The sequence below is a fragment of the Prinia subflava genome, chromosome 6, assembly GCF_021018805.1.
Source record: "Prinia subflava isolate CZ2003 ecotype Zambia chromosome 6, Cam_Psub_1.2, whole genome shotgun sequence".
NCBI classification, from domain to species: domain Eukaryota; kingdom Metazoa; phylum Chordata; class Aves; order Passeriformes; family Cisticolidae; genus Prinia; species Prinia subflava.
In genome coordinates this window covers 7,634,685-7,651,902 of record NC_086252.1, presented here as the reverse complement: position 1 = coordinate 7,651,902, position 17,218 = coordinate 7,634,685, and positions in this window count along the sequence as shown.

Below are 17,218 nucleotides of genomic sequence, written 5' to 3'. Positions count from 1 at the left end.
GCCCAGTTGTCAAACATTGTTACCTCAACCCGGCTTCCAGAGGAATGCATCGTTCCCCTGGGGCTCCACGGAGCACCTTGGCCTGAGCACAGCTGAACACACGTGAGCATCTGCTGGGCTGAGGGTGCATCTGCTCCAATAACGTTGTCTTAGAGAGCCCCCTTCCAAGAGACTCTTGGATCTTGTGTTTCCTCATGTGCTACTGCAAGCACAAATGAAAAATTAACTTGTGAAACCCTTCTTAAAATCTTTTTTTTTTTAATGTGAACCTGGCCTCATGTGGTACTTGTAGGCTTTTCCTGTGGTTTAGGAATAGCAGAAACTGGAGAGATTGCACAGAATTTTTCTTGTATATCACAGATTTCTTGAGTACACCTGGTCAATTTTGCTTCATCTATGAAATATGAGGAAGGATAAATGCTTTCTATTCCTACAGAGACTGTAAGGGCCCACAGCAGCAGATGCTACTGGCAGTGGGAGGCTGTGATAACCAGCCCTGTGTGCTGACAGGTCCGTAATCAAAGCAGCTTGTCCCACCCTGGGCCAAGTGGAAGCAGAAATGACACTGGCCTGGGAAGCAGAACATCACTGGCTGCCACATGTGCAGGGCCTCTGGACTTGGTGCGAGTGCAGCTGACAAAATTCATGCAAGGACTGGGCTTGAGAGCTCCTACAAAACTCTTCAAATGAGGAGGTGAAATGGAAAAACTGTGTGAAAGAGGTTAGACATCCCTTATTTCTGTCACTGGTTCAATGTGGATCCAACCCAGGGTGGTTCTTACATCCTCTAAAGCCAAAGTGCTTCCTATTCCCCACCTTTGATGCACAGTTCTGATAAGAGAATCACCAAGAACTCTGATGTGAATCAAACAGTATCCATTTGATCATGACTTGCTGGGCTTCAGTGGGATTGGACATGCAAATAAAAGTTTCCTGAGAATCACAAGACCTGAGGCTGAAGGTGCTCTGTCACAGAACAGTGTTTCTATTGTGAGTGCAACCACAAAACAAGAAACTCATCTCCAGTTGATGAGCTGTGTGGGTGTTCTTGTTTTTAAACACAGATTTCCATATGCAAGAGATGTGGGCAGTTCCCACTTCATTTATCTTTGCTATTGAGCTCATGTGCAAACAACCCAGATTCCAGATATGATATTTCATGGTGATAATGTGAATGGGTTCCCAAAGTACAGAGCTCCTTTAACCAGGGTTAAGTGACCCTAAAACTTTGAGGGGCACATTCAGAACTGATGCAAACAGAAATTAATGGGATTTTTCCTGACTCTGGTTATATGTTGATTTAAGCAAGCAACTACAGTCAGAATTTTCACCGGCCTTTACAAAACTAAGGGATTTTGTGGGAGGGAAACAATGCAAGATCTCCGTTTCCACCATGCTTTTCAAACAATTGGGTAAGACATCTGAAAAGTGAAGAGTTTTATCATAAACTATTGTTCTTGGCTGAACATTTCTCCTTCCAGCACGTAGCTCTTGCGTGGTGTTTTCTCCTGTGTCTGTGCTTTGCAGATGACGTTATTGTGATTAAATGAAAGAACACAAGGAAAAACTGAGCAGGAAATCGTGTGTCTGCCCCTCAGTGCCAGGCAGGTCTTAATGAGCTTTTGGATCACGTTATCCCATAGTCCTCCAAGGCTGAAGCTTCCAACAATACCCTTCCAATGATCAGTAGCTCTAGGGATGGACAGAGTGGGGAAAATCAGCTGAAAATCTGCTCAGGAACGTCTAGCATGTTCACATGGTAGATATGGGACTCATCAGCGTGTCCCAAACTCAAAAAGCATCTCTCCAGTAGTGTATCCTCTCCCTTGGCAGCTTTCTCTGTAGCAAGAGAACCTTGGATTAGATCTATGATTTAAAGGAGCCTTTTCCAAAGCTTGGTGGGAAGGCAGAGGAGTACATGGGAGAGGAAAGAAAGGTTCTGGGTATGCTGAACCTGAAGGGGGAACCCAAAACTTCACGGTGCCCAGTTTAATGTCACAAAAGGCTGCTTCTCCCACAGGAGTTTCCCCATCTGTCAATGAATCTGGAGGCTGCTTCTCTGCCCTCTAATTTCTTCTACCAACTTTTCCAGCTCACCTGATTTTGTAATCAGCCCTGTGCATGTCCAGCCCTGCCTCTGACAAACTCCCCTGCTCGTGGCACTCCTGGGAAGGATTAATCTTTATTGCCTTCCTTCTGTTCACAGTGGCTGTGCCCAAGAAAGGACAATTTCAAACAGGCTAAAAGGGAAAAGAGATTGTCACAATTCCAGATGTCCACCTGCCCTTCTAGGCAGTTCAGCTGAGGAGTGGAAAGGGTTACAAGGGCAGCAAGGAAACCTGTGGAGTTGTTCCCTGGCACTTCAAATCCAGACATAACACGGAGTTGAAGTCCTGGCTCTCAAGCCCTTTGGAGGAACAAGAAAGAGTTCCAGCAGCAGTGGATCAGCTTTCCATGTGTTCAGGCAACAGCCACAAGTTCATGGGTAGAAGAGCTCTTTCCTCTGTAGCAAAGGCTTAAGAAGAACAAAATGTAAGAGTGAGAAACTTAAGGCTTTTCAAACGTAAGGCTTTTCCCCTACTTTCAAAACTAAAACTAAGCCAAGTGATGCATTTTTTTCCACTGTATTTTTTAATGGATCTCTTTCTCTTAGCTCCATTTCCTGAAGTGATTCCATTTCTCAGGGTCATCCTAAGGCTGTGGATCTTTGTGGTATTGCTCTTCCAGCAGCCTCCCTGGCCAGTGGGCCTGGATCTGAAATTTGGGGTGGAAGCTAAGAAGCAGTGATAGCTTGTCCCTGTGCCAAGCTGTGCTTTTCTTATTATTGCCACTATCTGCAGCTATCCCCTCCCGTGCTTTGGGGCTCATAGACCAGCACATCACTTCCGATTTTTAATGGAAAATGGAAATCTGACCTCGTGGTTCAAGGTTCACAAGTTAATCCTGAGACACCATGACTGTATTTGCTATCTCAGGGTCTGTGGAGCACCTGGCAGGATGGCATCCACTCCTTGGCTGGGTAACTTTAGCCACTGGGTAGTTTCTCTAACTCATTTAAGAGGCTGCAGTTGCCCTTTGCAAGTGCCAAGCTCCACTCAGAGCACCAGACATTGGTGTGACAGCCCTGAAGAGCCATGGGCTAAATTAGTCCCTCACGGCAGAGAGGGGCTGAATGATTTCTTTGTACTCAGATGACTGGCTAACCCTAAACACTCCTATTCTTTACTGACCCTCTTCTCCCCATTATTCTCCCTTGTTCTCCAAATGAGTCCAAAACAAAGACTCAGATCAGGAACTGCAGCAGGGGTGAAAGCTGAGAGCCTGGGTCTGGCTGTCATGGAAGAAATCAATTGTCCTTTGTACACTGGAGATAAATAGCACAGGGGGATAAGGCTTTGTGGCTGAAGATTGTACGTTCACAAACGTTATCTGCTTTGAGAAAAGCAAATATTTGATCAATCACGCTGGATGGAAACTTGGGGGGTATGTACACAATCTTGAATTTGTGCTGTCATTGTTAGATGTGGCCAGGGCTGTCTCTGGCTTGAACTGGTGTGTGAAGGGTCGAGTCAGCAGGATGTGAACTGCCTGTGATAGAGGAGGGTAAGATATCCAGCATTTAGAAGGCCAACAAGCCCCAAATTCCCCAAAGGAGAAGCTTTTAGCTTCCACTTCCTCAGAGATCTTCTGGAGGTAGATAATCAGTGCTAGGTCTATCAGGGAGAGGAGGCAGGAAGACAGGGAAGGTCATGGGGTAAATCCTGCTTGTTGCAGCACTTCCATGGGCTGGGAAGCCCTGCTGGTCAATCCCCAGGACTGCTTACAGTGGGAGAAACATTTTGAAAGATGCACAGAATTGCAGAGCAAGAGAATTTTCTTGTGCTTTGTTCCACGTTTTGCTGCCAGGAAACAAGACAAGGGTGCTCCTTGAGGTTTATTTCCTAAGGCCATTTCTGTAATGGCTACTTCATTAGAAGGGAAAATTTAGAGGAAGGGAATAAAAGCTCAGCCTAATCGTCATTGTTTACCAAATGTTGGGACATCTCTCAGTGGTCCAGAGCAAAGGTTCCTTTTGCCCAGCATCCTTCCTCTTCAAGTGGCCAGTGTGGGTGCAGAGGGGAAGCACCCAAGGCTTGACCCACCAGCATTCCCCATTCCTGGGAGCCTGCAAAGCCGAAAGGCTGTGCCTACATCTTTGGTCCAGTTTAGTCTCTTCTGAGATGGCTACCAGATAAATTTTAATAGGTTCCTTTTCTACTTGACAGCATTTTACATTCCAGAAATTTTTGATAGCTTCTTTTTGTGAGGCTAAATATATAAAGACATTAATGATACTGAAATAAGTTCATTGTCAATGCATTTGCTCCACAAAGCAAGAAATGCCCACTTTTATTATTGCAGTAGATCTCAGAGACCAGATCACTCATGGTCTGAAATCAGGGTGTTTCCATTCAGAATGAGTTGTTCCTTGCTTTTGTCAGCAAACCAGCTGAGAACTGGCTCATGCCCCAAACCAACAAACCCACATGTGTGGGTGTAAACCCAGACAGGGTAAAAATAGCCTTTGGTACCTCTTGGTGGGTGATTTCCCTGCCTTCCTGTAGCCCCTGCTGAGAACCAAAATTTGACCATATACTGCTGTCCCCAGGAGAGGCTGATGTACCAGACCACTGCTCATGAAGAATGGCAGGCGAGGTTCCTTCTCTACTTGCAATAAGTCTGATTTCAAAGGTGGTTTCCTGCCAAGTGTGAGCTCTGTCCTACTGAGAAGCAGTGCCAGATCAAACCTCTCCAGTCTGAGGCCTAAGCCAAAAAAAGGCTCTTTTTCATTTAACTAACACATCAGAACGATGTGTAATATTCCATAGTGCCTGCTGCAGGACACCAAAGAGTTAAGCTGCTGCTTTGGCTAAAACCTATCCAGCAAATATGCAATAAATTTAATTCTGCTGTCTCTGGACTTCTTGGATGGGTCTAATGGCAGGAGGTGTTGGGCTGTTCATCCAGACTGCTGGCTGCTCTATGTTCTGAATTATTGGTAGTGAGTACAAACACATGCAGCGCCTTCTCGTCCATCTTATTCTAACATTTGTGTGATCTTTGCTAATATACTTCTCCCTTTCACCACCTTCATCTTGCTTTCACCACCTGGTGTGTCTCACACCTTCAGAGTGGGGTCAGCTCCTGAGACAGGCTGTCAGCCTGGGGACCAGGGTGAGCTGCTCTGAAAAGGGAGAGGATTCACGAAAGTGATTGAGTGGCTGAGGAGAGGTTCCCTCTTTAACACTGAGATTGTGGATTTATGTGAATTGAACCACCGAGATTGTCACTTCATGTATTTGTTCATTTGTTTCCATCCTCCCTCCAAAATCTTGCAGTGGTGAGTAAAAGATGGAGGGACCCAGACCTGCTCTGGGACCAGGGGAGGCTTGAAGAGAAGTTTATTGTGAGGGTGCTGAGGACCACAGTGCCCAGAGAAGCTGTGGCTGCCCCTGGATCCCTGGAAGTGTTCCAGACCAGGCTGGACAGGGCTTGGAGCAACCTGGGAGAGTGAAAGTTGTCCCTGCCCATGGCAGAGGGTAGAATAGGATGGGCTTGAAGGTCCTTCCAACACAAACCCATCTGTGATTCCATGATACAGGCAAGCAGTGCCAGCATTCATATGTGGATGAGGACTTGGGCTGCTGCTTGGCTTTGTTTCTGTTATTGTTGGGGGGTTTTGGGGTTTTTTTTCTTTTTTGGTTTTCTGGTTTTGTTTGTTTGTTTAATTCAAATAAACATTGTAGTCCTATTCTTTGAATGGTTGAAGGACATGGGAGCCTCTTTTTCCCAGACACTTCTTCTGGGAATCTGTGCTCCCTCCGCAGAGAGCAGGATAAACAAACTAGAAATTTGGGGGTTTCAAATCAAGATAAATAACTATTGTTCCGCCCTCCTCCCTGCCTCCTTCCCTTCCCACCATCTCCCCAGCTGCCTTCCCTCCATGAGCGCATCCCTTGGGAACTCCTCTGTCCTAGATGAGGACAGAGACTCCTCTGTCCCTGTGCAGTTCTCAGAGAGCACATCTCCTGCTGAGGCACAAGGGCAGCACTCATTATGTTTTCCCTCCGTGCCCACGGCTCCAGAAACCAGCTCCAAATCACAAAAATGTTGGTTTGAGGCTACTCTGCAGCCCACGAGTAACCAATGCTGCAGCCTGGGTCAGATCTGGGTGCCACTGGGCAATAATGGATGATGAACTCCTCTGTTTTACACTTCAATAAGATCCCATGAGCTTACCCTGCAAAAGCTTTATCTTTTCAGGGTTTCCCATCAGGAGCTAATTTTATATAGTCCCTGCTATAACAGATCTCTTCTCAGGCCTCAGGGACTTGGGCAGAATTTGTGCTCATCAGCTGTTGTGACCTGTGGTTAAAACGGGAGGAGCAGGAAATGCGGGTGTCTGGTGTGGCAGGGGGTGGAAAATCTCTTTGCCAAAAGAAAAAGCCATGCCAAACCACTGGACCTTGCCTACCATGACAGGAAGAAGAGGTGGCAGAGTCCTCAGAGTCCTAGGAAATGCTAGTATGGCATATGGGGTGTAGATGGGATCATGAATTGATCTATGTTGATGTTGATGTTCCTGAAGTGTAAGGAACTTCCTGAAGTTTGTAAGGTGCTTAAGGCCTTACCCAGCTGTGGCTTTGTGCTCTCTCTCTGGGAGAGGCACCACAGCTCTCCACTGAGGCAACTGGGGAGTGTTTTCTTCTCATAAAGAAGTTTTGCCCCAAGATAATAATGGGCTCTGATACCCAAACCCCTTCCCACATGGGGACTCTTTCCATTACAAGAACCGGATTGGTAAGAGAGGGTTGCACTGGTGCTATTAATAAAAATAAATTTTAAAAAATAGAAAAAACCCCACAAAACAAACAAACAAAAACCCCCAAAACAAACAAACAAACAAAACACAACCAAAAGCTGGGGGTCTGAGACTTGGGCCCTACTAGGTGGCAATCAACCATTAAATGAATCCCATTCTTAAAAATCTGGGGAAGAAGACTCCACAGGTAAGTCTGGAGAGCAAGCATAGGAAAGCACGAAAGTATTGCTTAATATATAAACAAAGTCCTCCTTGATGTAGCTTAAGCCTCTTTCTTACTACTTCTACTATCTACCACAACCTCTGGGAAAGGATGAATCCATTCCTCTGTCCTGAGTGAATCTGAAGGTCACGATCATCCATCTTCTAGACTAAACAATCCTCATTCTTTCACTCTTTCCACATAAATCTTGTCTTCTTACTCTTCTCACTGATCCCTGTTGGACTCTCTCCAGTTAATTCCCCTCCTGGTTCCTGGGAGCAGCCACCAGTTCCCAGCTTCCTCTTTGATGTGAGCTGACAGCCTGTGGTGTGGAAATGCCGGGTGAGAGTGAAGGTCTGGGGTTACCCAGGGCGGGCGTGGGGACGGTGGGATAGAAATTTGCCTCTTGGAGAATGCAGGTATCAGCCAGGACATGTGAGCAGCTGCTCACACGTCATTCCTGTGCTGGGCCATGTTGGGGGTGCTGGAGGCTGATATGGGGAGCAGAGTTCCCAGGAGGGAGGGGATGCCTGAGTGCCAGCCCAGGAGAAGCTGTCCCATGGCAAAACAAACTGATCAGATCCCATGTGTGCTGACGTTCCTCTCCGACCAACAAACACCCCGTTTCTGCTTGCAAAAAGCTTGCACCCAACATGTGTATTCTTTTGAGATCAGAGCTGCTTTACTGCTGAACCCTGAGGACATGACTAATAAAATCCTTTTTTCCCAGTTCCTAGTCCTCAGGGCAAGTTCCTTCTTCCTGCCCCCACCTCATCTGTCTGTTTTTATCTGTGGGATAAGTATGTGTTAAAGAGACACTGGTTTGATGTTTCACTGGGAGGCTCCTGGTTCCAAGTCCTGGATCACACAGACACTTGAACATGAGCTTAATTGCTGCACTTGCAAATAGAGACCAGACTTGCTCATGCATGAGAACACAGCAGGATACAGAGGTGTCCTGGGGTGCCAGGCACTGAGACCTTTGCCTCATGCTGATCTGCCTCTGGATTTACTGTGCCTGGAGCTGGGCAGCGATGTAAAACTACACCGTGGTGCAGCAGTGACATGGCCAATTGTCCCACTGTCCTTGCTCTGGGGGCATCCATCCTGTGGGGCAGCTCTATGGCACCAAGAGCTCTGGCCCCTGGCAGCATAAGGCTTTGTCCCAGCTTGACCAGTGCCCGGCTTTTCCCACTGCAGCATCCTCCAGGTGCTGACAAAGCCCAGCTTTTGTGCCCGGGATGGCCAGGCCCTGTTTATAATTCACTCTCCTTGTCAAGGGAAAACGCTGATAAGACATGTTTGCTCTCTGTGGGTATTCCTACCTGGCTGCTCTGCAAAGCCCCCAGGAGCAAACAGAAGAGAAATGGGCCATATTTGGGACTGCTGGAACAAAAGCAGCGTGGCCATGCTATGTGTGGAGCCAAATGCTTTGCATAGTTGTGCTGTCAGCAAACACAGGCAGCCAGAGCAGGGGACCAGGCGCTGGCACAGCTTCTTTCCTAGCTCCTATTTGCCTTTGCATTTGTTATCTTGGACATAAAGAGCTCTGCAAGCCAGGGATTTGGGCAGTTAACCTCAAATAAACCCCCAAAGACCTACTTCAGTGAAGTGTAACAGAGTCTGTTGAACCTAATGGAGCTGGGCTTGCTCTCACCGAGGGTGATTTGGACTCTCAAGGTTTACTGTTTCCTGGAAGTTAATGGCATTTGGGGACATTTTTTGCTTTGTGTGCAACTCTGATTACTCCTTTTTCACCTTGGCTTTGTGTCTGGCTCCTCTGCACAACTGAGTGTGTGTACACATGTGTGAGGGAGAAGAGGCAGCAGTGAAAGGATGCACCACTGCAAAGACAGATATTTGGGCTTGCTGGGAAATAGCCTTTCTACTCAGACAGACAGCAAATATTTGACACCGAGCAAGAAAATCAGGTGTGCTGTTTGACAGAGAGGGTCCCTGCAAAAAGAGATTTGACCCACCAGCAGATTATTTCATAGCTTCACCCAGCCCCGGTACTTAAAAATATTGTTTAGGATCAAAGTACCCTGCAGGCAGCTGGTTTTGTTTCTTTAAACAAAACCCAGTCATGCTTTATAAGGTCATCAAGCTCCCAAAGAGTGACTTGGGGAATACAGCTGCAGATGGATAGCAAGGGGATGAAATGGAGCTGTTTGGAGAGCCCAGCTGACATCCTTCACGGGAGGTGGCTCAGGAGCTCTGCTCCCACTCCTAGAGACGGTGATTTGCTGGTGGCTAAAGGGAGCTCACAGCAATTAGGAGTGCTGGTCTCAGCTCCTGGCAGGCACAGTGACTCGGATCGTTCCCAGCTCTAATGTTGATTTCTTGAGGACTTTGGGGCGTTCAGGTGCCGGCTGGAAAATAAGCCTTATCATGGACTGTTGGAAAGGGAGACAGGAATTGAGGTTAAATATAGGCTTTGACCAAGCAGGAGTTATCCAAATGGGTCTGTTCTCCTGCTCTATGTAATCACCAGCAACTGAGAGATCATTGAAATAAAATACACATCCAGCCATTGGGAGGCTCTGGAAGATAAAAGCCTGGCTGCATCTGCTGCATCTCCTAAAAGCATCAAGCTGCTCAATACAGCTTCCAGGACTTGTGATGTGACCTGACTGAGAGCAGCAAACCAGAAAGAAAGCATCCCCCACTTGGAGTGGCTTCTGGACAAAGACTGGTCCCATCTCCTGTTGGAAAAGCACAGCCAGAGGCAGGCAAGGACAGAGAGAATTAAACCCCTGTTGAAACCCTCGTCTTAATAGGATCAGATGCACGCCACAGTTTGGAAATTCAGGAGGCTATATCCCCTTCTCTCATTGTCCTTGTTGTCAAGCAGGATTTCCTACGATTTAATTCCTTTATAAAGATGAAGCAGCACTGTGTGTTTACAGCTCTCCTGGTGACTTCAGTAAGCCTGACTGACATCTCTGTAGGAGCACAGTGGAACCTGACACAGCTCAGCTCTAGGCTCAGGTCTGCACTCTTCAAACACACACAATCTATCCTGAGGCTCTGCTGGCTTCCTGCTGCCCCTGCTTTGATTGCCGGGCGCACAGGGAAGGGAGAGGTGCAGATGGCTGTGCTCATTGGGGAAGCCTGAGAGTTCTGATTTAACCCAGACAGAGCTCCCAAACCAGAGCGGTTTCTCCTCCCCTCCCTGCTGAGGAGAGGGCAGGATGTTTATGTGCTGCTCAAAGGTACCCAAATCCTGAAAATCTTACTCAATTTTGCCCGGTACTTGGGATTTCTCGTCGGCATGTCCGGTATCAGTGGATCCAGCTGAAACCTGACGTCCCTGAACAAACCCTGCCTTCAAAGCCCGACTTGCAACATCCTCCGCGAGGTTTCTGGCTTGGCATCACCCCGCTCAGAGTTTCCTTGAAACACTCCCTTGTTAGCCCGGGAACAGGATGCATCGCTTGGATGGCTGTTCACAGCCCCCATGGCTGCCCAGGGGCCAAGCAGCGAGGGGATTTATGAGACGTGGAGAACAGAGCCCGGAGGAAAATATTGGGTAATCGGAGCAGTGGCCTGGAGGAGCCAGCCGGGCTGTTTATCTGCCCCCCAGGCTCCCCGGGGAAGGCAGCTGGACCGTGTCACAAATCCCTGCCCAGCCTCGTTCACGGCGTCCCAGCGGAGCGTGTGTTGGTGCCCGGGTCAGGCTGGGACTCGGCGCGGGCGGGTTCGCTTATCGGGGAGCCTGTGCCCGGCCTGGAAGCACAGAGAGCTCCTTCATCCCTCCCTCCCTCCCTCCCTCCCTGCCCGCCCCGGGCCGCGCAGCCCCCGCTCCCCCCTGTGCCAGCTTCGTGCAGCGGGAGCGCAGCTGCCCCCAGCGCTGTGTGCAGGAGGAAACACCGGGAATCCCCCGCCGCCCACATCCCGAGGGAGGAAGGAGCAAGGAAAAGGTGTTGGGGCGCTGCCTACCCCGCATCAGGAGCAGTTCCATTTGCAGCGGTGCTTTTTGGGTGCCGTCACCCAGGGGTCCCTCCCGCCCTGCAGGGGCAGCGCAGCTGCGGGTCAGAGCCTTGGGCCCTGTAAATCGGGTGGTGGGTGCTCAGTTCTGACAGTCACCACCTGCCCACTGCCTCACCTGGATTAGCCATTTACAGCCAGTTGCTCTTTTATGGATTCAGTGTCTGGTTTTCCAACATAATTCTTCCTTTCCCTGTCTCAGACTCTGTTGAGTCTGGCCCCTCGCTCTCTGTAATTGAAATATAAGCATTGCTGTGCATCAGACAGACCTGGGGTTTCTTTCTGTGTTTCTTCCTTCTTTCTTTTTTTAAATTTTTTTCCTAATTTCTTTCATGGTGGCCCATGGGATTATGGCTGTAACTTTAAATACCTTCCACCACCACGAGCTGAAATGAGGTTGGGGAACAGGGAGAATTAAAATACGCTTCAAAGGACTACACAGGAGGAATACAAATAGAAACAGATAGCTTGAATTTAATCTTTTATAGGCTATTTCATAGAGAATAATATCAGCTCAGGAGGGGTTAGTGCCTCTGGTAAGGGTAGAAGGAGACAGCTGCCTGCTACCCCTCCTCCTCCCAGAGCCCTTTATGGAGAAGTTTCTGTGCTCCACAGTGGGCAAATGCAGGATCACAATTTGTTTTCAGCTCTCCCATCGAACTGTGTTGCCTAAATGCCCACCTCTGCCTGGCAAGTCATCCTTCATTCCTCTCAGTGCAGGCCTGTGGTCCTAAAGAAGACTAAAACGAAATTAAATCCTCAGCTAAAATGGTTGTTCTGGCTGTAGCCACTGATGGTCTCCAGCCGAGCAAGGTGCTGGCCTGCGCAGGGCAAAGCAAGCACAAAGCACTTGCAGCCTGTGGAAACATCACATCTGCCTCCTCCTGGGGTGGAAAATCATCCCAAAAAAAGGCTGTAACAAGTGCTGGAAATTCAAACTGAAAAGTTAATAGCAGGTTAAAATAGCAAAATGTGTGCTTGCCTGCACCCCTTGTTTACTGAAAGCATGTGAAAGTCAGAGTAGATGCCCTTCGCTCCTCGCTGTCATTTATCACATACCAACCCCACTAACAGGTCACTGGCCCTGGCTCAGGATGGAGTCACTTCTGCATCTTCAAAAGGCACAAATCATTCCAAGACACCAGAAGGAACTGTACAAGCCTAGCGTTCAGGGCCAGGCCCCAGGACACCTGGGCTTGGCAGAGCCGTGGTGATTTATGTGAGGAGCTCCAGGGCGAGGAATCTCTGCTCGTGCAGCAGTCACAGACTTGATGTCAGCAGCAGAGCTTCCCCAGGCCACTGAGGGCTGTGTCCTGAGCAATATCCATCTCCACTGCAGGACAGGAAGGAGCTGGATGGGATGGCACCCTGGGAGCCCTGGCACACAGAGGTTTGGGCATCCTCACACCTGCTGCTGCTCACCCGCCTCTGAAGCTGCAGAAACATCTCAAGGGTGCTCTTGCCATGAGTGATGGTGCTCTGTTGGCCTGGGGGGTGTGGGCTCACATCCTGCTGAACCAGAAGGGTGTTGGACAAAGGAATCCAAGTGAGAAACAGTGTTTGGTGCACTATTTAAAGCAAGAAGATAAACTGCCTCAATCAGGTGTGTTTACGGCTTAGTCCCATCATCCATGCTGACCTCTTCCTTACCCACAATTATCCTCCCTGCACATAAAACCCCTTTTGTGCAAGGCTGGAAGATTAAATGGGTGCATTATGGCCTTTTGTGTATTTGGAGGGATTACCCTGCAGTGCTGGTTCTCCGAGTTTTAGCTTAGCAAGGGAAAACCCAATGTCAAAATGCTCAGGACTTCAGGATCACAGGCATCCTTGTTCATCTTCATTTTCCCCCTACCTTTTTATCCAATGGTAGTTCACCAAGTTCAACTGGACTCTAACCTAAAAGAAATGGAAAAAAATGGAGAAGACCATCTCCAAAAGAAGCTGCAAACACAGGAATGAAAAGCTGGGTGGAGTGGGCCCCTCACCTTTTCTGGAAGATCCTTCCTCAGTGCTAAGAAATGTGTTTATTTTTATCTAGAAGCTGCAGAATGACTACCAGCCCCCCCCCACCAGATTCATGCCTTGAGCTCTCTCCCCTGAAGTCAGTGGTGTATTTGCATGAATCATTAAAAAAAGGGAAGAGTTTTGCTGTCTCCAGCAAGTTCTCCTGCACAGGCTGATGGGTGGAAGGCACAGGCTGGTGCTGACGTCTGTGCCACATATTTCACAGCAGAGCTGTACGTTTGCTGACTGTCACCTCACATAGTTCCATGGTTACATCTTTTCCTAAATATAGGAAAAGCCTGGTAACCACTGACATCGGTAGGTCCTGTTCCCAGTCAGCCCCTACCACCTCATCAGCTTTTAAACCCTGCAGATTTACAATATTGCAAACTAGGAAATAGGGAGGTGGGGATGGGAAGGCTCAAAGGTAAAAAAAAAGGTGTTTGTTTTTTTACGTAAAGATAAACATAACATGAAATAGAATAATAAAGGAAAGAATCTGAAAAAAAGGTGGTGGGTAGTGATGTAAATCGTCATTGTTGAGAAAAATAAGGAAAACAAGGAAAATAAGAAAAATAAGGAAAAGGGCCCTCTGGTCCTCCATGTGCTCTGCAGTGGTGTGAAGCATGGGCATTGCTGTGGGGCTTCTTGAAACCCCTGATAATATGTAACTCATGGAGAAATTAGCTCTACCGAGGCGTGTTTATGAGCACAGGAACAAAATCTGCACTGAGCTTACCCTGAGACGCCCTGCTTGTCTGCCAGGTGTGCTTGGAGGGGTTTGTGCCGTCTCATATCCAGGGGGGCTGGATGCAGGAGCAGGGGGTTTGCCTCTAGAACAGAGCTTTCTGTGCACTGCTGCTGTTCAGGGAGCAAGTTCTGCTGAGAGGAGCTGGCAGTGTTTGCTCTGACCTGTGGCTGGGTCAGACTGGGCTTTTGGGTGACCCCAGGGCTGCAGAGGAGCTGGTCAGACCTTGCTGTCTCCTGCTGTCCCCACTCCATGAAAATTTCAGCCTGGGCAGCTTCAGCAGGTACCTGAAGTGCTCACCAGCAGGGCATGCCCATCACTTCAGTGTGGCCATGGTGGTGGGCAGCTCCAGTGAACTCCTCGGATATTTGAGCACCAGGCAGATTTCAGGACCTGCTGTGCTCCCTGAGCCACTCACCAGCATTCCCAGTACTCCAGGGAGAGCAGAATTGGAGCCTGAGCCACTTTGTGCATCCTGCAATTCCCCTCTTTTGCCACGCACTGGGGGGAAGAGACATGAGCTGCAAACTGCCTGATCACCCAAACCCGGGTGATTCCTGCGCTGCATCTTGTCCAAGGAGGTAGGAAGGAAAGCTGAAAATATTCGTGCAGTTGGGCAAGTTGGAGCCAAACAGCACTGGAAGAATGTGTGTGATTAGATCAGGACCAGTTGCTGTGTGTGAGCTCTCTCCCTGTTAGCACATCTGCCAGTTCATAAATGTCCATGGAAGCAAAAGGCTGCATCTGCCTTTAATTGGGACAGATAAACTGCAGGCAAGCCAAATTCCTAGGCATGCCTGCACATGTCTGTGCAGAGCTATAGTCTCTCTTGGTGATCTCATTTAAACATAGTCAAAATGATTAAAAGATGCCCTTCCCTTTTGTTTTGAAATGTAATTTTCCCTCGAAAAATAAATGGGATGTTCCTGACAGCTGTGCAGCACGCTGTGTTAGTGCATCCCCAAGCAGATCACAAAAAGAATTAAGGATTGGGCAGGGTTAGAACTTAAAACTGAACTAACTGGTATTCTGTCTGGAAGTCCTGATTTATCAGAATTGAAACTATTTGGGGGAATAGGTATTCCCCTGAATTTAGAATCCAATGGGTTCAGCACTGCTGTGGTCTAAATTTGAAATGTTATTTTCTGGATAGAAACAATGCTTGATTTGGCTTATATTAAAAAGCTGGAGATCATTATAAAAATAAAAAAAGTCAAAATTCAAGCAAAACATCTTGAAAATATTATAGCAGAGTCTTTTGGATAATAGTATTGTGAACATTTGAGAGATACAAAGCTTTACTTGAAGACAGATGCAGAAATCTCAAGACCTTGACAGTACCTCCAGCACAGGAAGAGCATTCTGCCATCAGTTCTGGGAGGCACAACCTCCCCATCCTGCTCCTGGGTGACCTGAGGGGCAGAAGCAGATGGGGCCTGTCTGGGAATGGCAGCTGAGTTTCCAAATCCTAGGCCAACTCCCAATCACTGAGATAACACCGATCCCTTCCTCCCCCTCCATCCCCAAAAGGCTCACGGGAACCCTGTGGGTGCTGCTGGCTCCCTGCTGACCAGATCACCCCTCTGGCCGTGTCCCAGCCTGGCTGAATCACCCTGGTGGTTCCAGGCTCTCATCACTCCTCCCTCCAGCTCTTTCATCTAAGGAAAAATGGGAAAAGGCACATTTAAATCTCCCCATGGTCACTTGAGTTACAGGTATCAAAGCAGTGGTTCAGGGAGGGATTGATCCATTCCCAACCTGCCCTCCATATGGGTTTCACAGATCTTCTGTTTCTCTTAATTCAAACAAAAAGGAAATTTATTCTCTTCATACCAACCAGCACTACTTTGGAGAGGTGGAACACTGTGCATGCCAACAATGCTTTCCATACAAGTTGATCATGGCATTTTCAAAAGGGGAGAGGAGATGATTTCGAGCAAGGAGGAGGTTGGCTGAGAGAACATCCTGAGGTCTTCTCCAACCTGAATTTTCCTTTTGATCCCTTGGCTGTGAGAAATGGTTTGGACTTTTATTTTCGTTCTTTAGGGAAGTACAGGTAGATCCTCTCATCATTTGTAAAAAGTCTTCTCAGGAACCATACTTGTTATTTTTGTGACTTTGATGCAGAAGAAGAGTAGATGGGCAGCTGGCAGGAGGTTTGTTTTTGACTCCAGTGGTGTCTGGACTTGCTCTGGTGTTTGTGTCTCCAAAGTCTGACTCAAACCCAGTTCAAGCCAGTGGAAAGAATCCCAGCAGTTTAACAGATATAAAGCTGCCGCTCTGGGAAGGATAAACTTTTGGTAACACATCCTTTCATAAATCTCTCTTCTTCCTGACGTGCTGGTGACTCTCCTTGGGCAGGGGTTTTGCTGGTGGTTACTGGGGCATGCACAAACACATTTCATCCTGCTGCCACTACCCAGATGACGCTGCAGCATCACAACACATTCTGGCACCAATGCTGTACCCTCTGCACACACCAAATAAATGCTCTGCTCTCCCCTTGGGCAGTGCCTGGGCCTCTGTGCCTCCATCTGCTGCCCTCTTGCCTTTGCTTTGAGCTCACAGAATGGTTTGGGGTGGAAGGGGCCTCCAAGCCCACCCCGTTCCATGGGCAGGGACACCTTCCACTAGCCCAGGTTGCTCCAAGCCCCAGCCATGTGGTTCTATCTCTATCTCTGTCTATTTATATCTTTGGCTGCCTAAATATCTTTGTTCTAATGCTGCTGAGATCCTATGGAGGGCACCCACGGTGTCTCCATTCCCTAATGCAAGCCCAACAAAATACTCACTTAAATTTATCAGCGCTCTGAAAAGCTGCTGTTCTCCCCAAGAGTGAGACCAAGGCTTACAGAGAGAGTGGCACATTTCATCAGACCAAAGAGGACAGGCAGAACAGCCAAGCTTTTGCTCTGCCAGTCTTTCCTTGGGGCCTCTATTAAGAGATTTCTCCATGGTCTCCCCTGTGCAAGGACAGCTTCCCGACGGATGTGTCCGCAAAGTCTGTGGTTTGTAAGGCAAAGAAATGGTTTTGATAATCCATAACTTGCTTAACAAGGACTCTCCACACAAAAATGGTTGCTTGTCTTCAAAGGAATGCTTCTGGAGAGCTACTTTGTGGCCAGTCACTCAACATTACTGATCCTCATTAGACCAGAAAAGTACATGCTTTCCCTCCAGGAAGAATATGTAAGTGTTGGAATTTCTAACGTTAGAAATGATTGAAACTGAGCAGTTTGAAATGGTAATTTTTCCTACAGCTTAAATTTAAAAGATGACAGTTTTCTTTCCCGTGTCCATTCTCATTATTTATCAGAAGTCAGGCTGTGATTTACATCCCTAACAAGTAAAATGGATAAGCCAGACTCCTTCCAGGCCACTGCATCCCATCTCCTTTGCCTGCTGCTGC